At 45.3% G+C, this 7,164-nt stretch overlaps 1 pseudogene; it reads right to left on the bottom strand.

Annotated features, from left to right (window-relative positions):
* Positions 1-608: 608 nt before the first annotated feature.
* LOC144673077 (putative G-protein coupled receptor 139) lies at positions 609-6,741 on the bottom strand (annotated as a pseudogene).
* Between the last annotated feature and the right edge of the window lie 423 nt (positions 6,742-7,164).

The raw sequence follows: 7,164 nt of genomic DNA, 5'->3' as shown, positions 1-7,164 counted from the left end.
CAAGTCCAAGAGCTACAAAGTTACGCTGACCTCGTATCAGACATTCGTTTAGCTCAGATGGAGAACTGCCTCCATTTCTGGGGGTCAACACTTTAGGAGCAGGTGAAGAGAATGAGGAAAAAGATTCATGAGAATGGGTCCAAAAATTCCCATCTTCAGTGAGGAAGATCGATTGAAGAGTTTAGGAATGTTTTCCTTGGAGAAACGAAGGCTCAGTGCAGATTGGATAAATGTATTGAAAATGATCAGGGAGTCTCTACAGAAGTAGAGCAGCGAGAAACCGATCGGGGATAATGGGGAACTGATTTGAAGCAATTAGCAAACAATGCAAAATGGAGATGAGGTGTTCGGTAGCCGAGGGGCGAGACACGGGAGAATAAGGCTAATTCCGTGACGATTTCCCCGTAAATTACGACATTGTAGGTTATCCTTCATGTCCCGCAGGGAGGACTCTGACTCTCCTTCTGCTACATTTACATCCGCTCCTCCAGCCATCACCTCTTGCCCGATGGTTCGCTGCTCATTGTCGTGTGACTATTGGGAGTTAGTGGATAAATATTCCATTCATGGACAGGAAACCCTCGGAGATGCCTCTGGGCTGTTCTCAGTTATTGTTTTTTCTTCATGAATTGAATCATTGATATAAGCGGATATTTCACCGCGTTCTTGACCTGCTCCCTGAAAATGGACTGAGTCACCCCGTATATAAATGTGTTTGTGCAACAACTGAAACTCACCAGCATAAACCCGACTTGTCTTACGATGTATTGAACGTTGTTGTAAGCTGCTCCTGTAATGTTGGAATATAAAAATTCTATAACATTGACTAACCACAGAAGTATGAAGCTGCCGGAAATGGTGAAGAGTAATCTGATAGACTTCCTTCTGCTCTCCATCTCTGGGTCACTCTGGCTCTTTCCCTCGCTCTGACCCCTGAGTCTCTTACGGACTTTATTGGCCACTAAAATGTGGCTGACGGTCAGAGCGTTGAACAACAGAATTAAAAAGAATGGGAGGGAGGGGTTGAAAATCGTATAAAACCACTTAAATCCCACCCATCCAATGTCAGTAAAATAGCTGGGCTTTGTAAAACAGCCCCAGGGGACATTGTTAATTATCACTCCAGGTTCCTGTGTAAAGTAGAAGGGGGTGTTTATTAAACTTGACAGAATGTCAGTTGTTGCTAGAACCACAGCCGCAGTTTTCCCGGTGCAATATTTAGCTCTCAGCTTCTGTCAACAAATTGCCACAAATCGATCAAAGGAGAAAGTGATGGTGAGCCAGACAGAACAGCTTTTTGCAGCAGTTCTCAGGAGAGAGTTAAAACTACACACAGGGGTGATGTCCAGGAAAGACACTGGGAAATAATGATATTTGCTCTGATAGAGAATGACCTCCGTTATAACGACCAGTAGGTCTGCTGTTGCCATAGCCATCAGGTATCGAGTGGTGCAGGTGGAGAGGCCACACTTTCCCCTGGACAGAATAACAATTGCCAGTAAATTAGCTGTAAGTTGGAGAAGGGGAACAAATGCAGAATATTACTGAAAACACGTTTCCCTGTCTGGCCCAGAGAGCAAGGACATGAGTTTAGCATCAGGTAAAACCCCTCGGACTGCACCACCTCCATCCCTGGTTCAGATACTCCCCACAGGATCAGAACACACTGGACAACATTCTCGTCTGGTATTGGACACTACTTGGCTGTGGATAGTCCAGGATCAGAACACATTCCCCCTCTGCCCTGGGACATTGAGAAGCTCTGAGATCCACATGTGCACACTTCCGATATATACCCTACTCTGGGACAAGTTCCACCATTGAGCCGAGGATCAGAGGCTGTCCAAAAAAACTGCCTCTCACCTGAAAGGGAATGGGTGTCTGCCAGGCAGAGCAAAATCACTAGGCAGGCATTGCAGCAAGTCCCCTTGCTCCATCCCCCTCCGAAACCGATTTTCCATTTCGGAAACAGCTGAGGGAGATGGTTTCTCACGGAAATGCACCAAAAGCCAAGTCCCTGGCACCAATCACGGCTCAGCTGAACAGGGGCGGGTGGGGGGAGATGCAAGATTGGGAGAATAATACTGATAGGGGATTCTGTCTTAAGTGGAACAAATAGACCTTTTTGCAGTTGGTGACTTAACAGCAGGATGGTGTGTCGCCTCCCTGGTGCTAGGGTCCAGGATGTCACTGAGTGTCTGCAGGGCATTCAGAAGGGAGAGAGTGAACAGCTAGAGGTCATGGCACACATCACTGCCAATGACATAGGTAAAAAAGAGGGATTCAGCCCTGCAAGCAGAATAAGTGGAGCTAGGAATTAAATAAGAACGCAGGAACCCAATGTTAGCAATCTCAGGATTACTGCCAGTGTCACGTGCTAGCGAGATCAGGAATAGGAGAACACACTGGATGAATGTGTGGCTGGAGAGATGGTGCAGGATGCTTGATTCCTGATGCGTGGTGACCGATTCTGGGAAGTTGGGACTTGGGAACAGCTGCACCCCAGCAGGACCGGGACCAATATCCTCGCAGGTATATTCGCTATGACTGTGGGGGGAGGGTTTAAACTAGAGAGGCTGGGGGATGAGAGGCTGAGGGTGGGCGCAGACACAAGAGAGGGAAACAAAGGCAGAACTGAAAGACAAAAAAGTAATAAAAGCAAAAGCGCAAGGGGAGGAAACAAGGGCAAATAGGGTCAAAGTAAAAAAAAAGGTGTGTAAAAAGACAAGTCTAAAGGCCCTGTATCGGAATGGGTGGAACATTCATGATAAGGTCAATGAATTAACAGTGCAAACAGTTGTAAAGGGGTCCGATGTGATTGTGATTACGGAGACATGGCTGCAGGGTGACCAAGGCTGGGAACTGAATATCCAAGAGTACTGCCTCTTTAGGAATGGCAGGGAAAACCGGAAAAGGAGTTGGCTTGGGCTGGCTTGTTATGGGTGATTTCAGCATGATGGTGAATGAGGATATTGGCTCTGAAAACCCAGAGCTAGAATCTTTCCGGGTGGTGCTAAGCAGATACAAAGAGCGGAAAAGATCAGTGGGAGTAGTCGATAGGCCTCCAAACAGTAGGGGAAGGGCAGGAGGCAAATAGAGACGCATGTAACAAGGTTGCTGCAGTAACCGTGGGTGAATTTAATTTACATATAGACTGGGCAAAACAAATTAACAATAATACTGCGTGCAAATGAATTCCTGAAGTGTGTACGAGATGTTTTCTTTACACCAGTATGCCCAGGAAACAACTGGGGAGCAGGTGTTCCCCGGCTTGGTATTGTACAAAGAGAAGCGGTTGGTCAATCATTATTCTGCGGGTCCTGTAGGGAACAGTGACCATAACTTGATCGAATTCTTCATCGGGATTGGAAGTGAAGTGGACCAATTCGAAACTGGGTTCCTAAATCTGAACAGAGGAAACTAGGAGGGTATGAGGCGTGGGATGCCGAAGGAAGATTGGGGAAGATCTTTAAAGTCATGATGGGCAATTAAGGAGCAAATATATGCATTGCAACAGCTACACATTTCTCCCTGGCACAAAAAAAAACACAGCAGGAAAAGTGGCCAAACCAGTCCATACAAAATGTATTAAGGGTAGTATTAGATCCAAAGAGGAGCCATATAAAGTTGTTAGAAAAAAGTAGCATGCCTGAGGATTGGTAGCAGTTTAAAATACAGAAAAGGAGGACCAAGAGTTTGATTAAGAGAGGAAAAATAGAGTATGAGGGTAAACATGAAAGGAACATAAAAGAGGACTGTAAAAAGCTTCAATAAGTATGTAAGAAGAGAAAAAATTGGTGAAGACAAATGCAGGTCCCTTGCAGTCCGGAACAGGAGGATTTATAACAGAGAACTAGAAAATGGCAGAGCAATGAAACAACTTCCCCAGGAAGACACAAGTATCTTCCCAAAAATACTGGATAACCAAGGGTCTAGTGAAAGGAGGAATTGAAAGGAATTAGTATGACTAAAGCAAGAGTGCTGGAGAAATGAATGGGAGTGAAAACCAATGAACCTCCAGGGCCTGATAATTTACATCCCACGGTACTTAAAGAGGGTTTCCTTCTCTCACTCCTGCTCTCTCTCTATTTTTCTCTCTTGTCCAGTCTCCTTATTTCTCTTTCCCTCTTGCCCAATCTCTCTCTCTTAGAAGCATAGAACCATAGAAAAGGTACAGCACAGGAGGAGTCCATTTGGCCCATCTTGTACCTGCCAGCCCGAGGAGACCCAGGTGCTGTTTCTAATCCAACCTTCCTGCACCCGGCCCATAGCCCTGCAGCTTACAGCACTTAAGGTGCAGATCCAGGTACTTTTTAAAAGAGTTTACAGTTTCTGCCTCTGCCACCAACTTGGGCAGTGAATTCCAGATACTCACTACCCTCTGCGTAAAAAAAGCTCTTCCTTATGTTCCCCCTACACATTCTGCCACTTATCTTGAATCTATGTCCCCTGGTTCTAGAATTCTCCACCAAGGGAAACAATGTTATCCTGTCCGCTCTATCTATTCCCCTCATCATTTTGTACACCTCAATCAAGTCACAGTGAAAATGGGTTTATGAAAGGGAAATGATGTTTGACAAACCTACCGGAGTTTTTGAAGGGATAAATAGCAGAATTCATAAGGGATAACCAGTGGATGTGGTGTATTTGGATTTTCACACAGCTTTTGAGAAAGACCCACATAAGAGGATAATGTGCAAAGTTCAAGCACATGGGATGGGGGTAACATATTGACATGGATTGAGAATTTGCTAGCAGACTGGGAACAGAGAGTAGGAATAATTGGGTCTTTTTCTGAGTGGCAGAAAGTGTTCCGTGGGGTACCGCAGGGATCAATATTTGGGCCCCAGCTACTCACAATATTTATTAATTATTTGGTTGAGGGAGCCAAATGTGATCATTCCAAGTTTGCTGATATCACCAAACTAGGTGGGAACATGAGCGGTGAGGGGGATTTTAAAAGGATGCAAGGCAATTTAGACAAGTTGAGTGAGGGTAAATACATGGCCGGGGCTGCATAATGTCTTTAACAAAGCAGCCGCTACGATTTTACCTCTTCCTGCTACAAAAATAATTTCCAAGTGATGCGGCTGTAACACGAAACTCCAGTCAAATCGTCTCAGATTTTTGGGATGAAATATTAATAAAGAGGGTTAGAGGATTATTCGTCGGTATCAATAATAGTCTCTGCAGAGTTGTGAGATATGTAGATTTCAAAATGTTGTAGAGCCAACATCGAAGTCAATGTCTTTATTCCCACAGTTGGGAACATTTGCTGGCGAGTGTTCAGTCTCCAAGAATAGTAACTAACTGGCCCATTGTTCCCCATCTCATATCCCTGTCATAAAACTGCACCGACACCCACCTCACATGCATCAACAGGCGATTTCAATGCCTTCCCCTAATTCAGCTCTGCTAAAACCGTTACAGTGCTCAGTCCAGCCTCCACACTGTCAAAGGCTCCTTGACAACCCTTTGTCTGCACAATTTTCTGTACACTCTTTAACAAGCGAACCTGGGGATCCACTACAGTGCAGAGAACTGGAGCTAACTCCTGTTAGAATCCATTAATGTGTTTCGACTGCAAAATCTCTCCATCTGTCTGAGCAACTGGTAAATAACTTTCAAATCATTGCCCCTTGATGTTCAATGGCATTACCATCACTGAATCCCCCACTATCAACATCCTGGGGGTTACCATTGACCAGAAACTGAACTGGACCAGCCATATAAATACTGTGGCTACAAGAGCAGGTCAGAGGCGAGGAATCCTGCAGAGACTAACTCACCTCCTGACTCCCCAAAGCCTGTCCACCATCTACAAGAAACCAGTCAGGAGTGTGATGGAATACTCCCCACTTGCCTGGATGTGTGCAGCTTCCTCAACACTCAAGAAGCTCGACACCGTCCAGGGCAGAGCTTCCCGCTTGATCGGCACCCCATCCACAAACGTCCACTCCCTCCACCACCGACACACAGTGGTAGCGGTGTGTGTACCAGCTACAAGATGCACTGCAGGAACTCACCAAGCCTCCTCAGACAGCACCTTCGAAACCCACGACCACTACCATCTAGAAGGACAAGGGCAGCAGACACATGGGAACACCACCAACTGAAAGTTCCCTCCCAAGTCACTCACCATCCTGACTTGGAAATATATCAGCCATTCCTTCCCTGTCGCTGGGTCAAAATCCTGGAACTCCCTCCCTAACCGCACTGTGGGTGTACCTACACCACAAGGACTGTAGCGGTTCAAGAAGGCAGCTCACCCCCACCTTCTCAGGGCCAATGTGGAAGGGTGATATATGATGGCCCTGCCAGCGATGCTCAGATCCCATGAATCAAAAAAAACCCAGACTCCCTCGAATCCCTTCCTTCATAGAGTTTACCCTCACTGAGGTCTGATTAAACGTGAGGTGATATTCCACTGAATGCAAGAACGTGTTTATTCTGAAAGCCTGTGGATTGTAAACAGAGGTTTACTGACAGTTGAGGAAATTGAATCAAACTGCAGAGATAATATAAGACATTTCACTTAAGGTAATGCGGCCATTGACCGGCTATGTAGATAAAGGTGACCACTCGATCAGCAGGTAACGTGATCTGTCACTGATTGAAACCAGAGAGCAGCTCCCACACAGATTGACACGACTGCAAATGTCCTAGTCACTTACCTGGGACACTGACGATAGCGAGACTCACATAGAATGTTTTATCGAAAACGTCAAATGCTCCAAGCATTTTAACTTAGCAGTGACCTGTCCCTGAAAGCTGCAGGCAACCTCTGCACTAAACTCTGAAGTGACACATTCACAAAGCCCTTATTTATACCTTATGGAATGTCTCCTTGGAGATAGTGAGATTGCAACACCCTTCTACTTAGTTTACTGAATACCTGGAAACAAAAATATTAGAGCACCGAGTTAATTCCAGGTAGGAATAGAACATGTTTATCTCGGAGATTCTGTTATTAAAATCAAAATATAATCGTGAGTTTATCAGCCCTGTTCCACTGCACTGGTGGTTGTAGCTGCTCTCTTTAAACGTGGACATTCAGTTAAGTGATTAAATTATTAAAGTTGGCAATTTGTGGATATTTGTTGCTGAAGCCGAATAATCAAGTATCTGAAATCTTCCAAGTGTGCACATTGATACAAAAACACA

Source organism: Cetorhinus maximus, unplaced genomic scaffold (assembly GCF_964194155.1).
Source record: "Cetorhinus maximus unplaced genomic scaffold, sCetMax3.hap1.1 HAP1_SCAFFOLD_248, whole genome shotgun sequence".
Classification (NCBI taxonomy): domain Eukaryota; kingdom Metazoa; phylum Chordata; class Chondrichthyes; order Lamniformes; family Cetorhinidae; genus Cetorhinus; species Cetorhinus maximus.
This window is presented reverse-complemented; position numbering and strand designations above follow the sequence as displayed.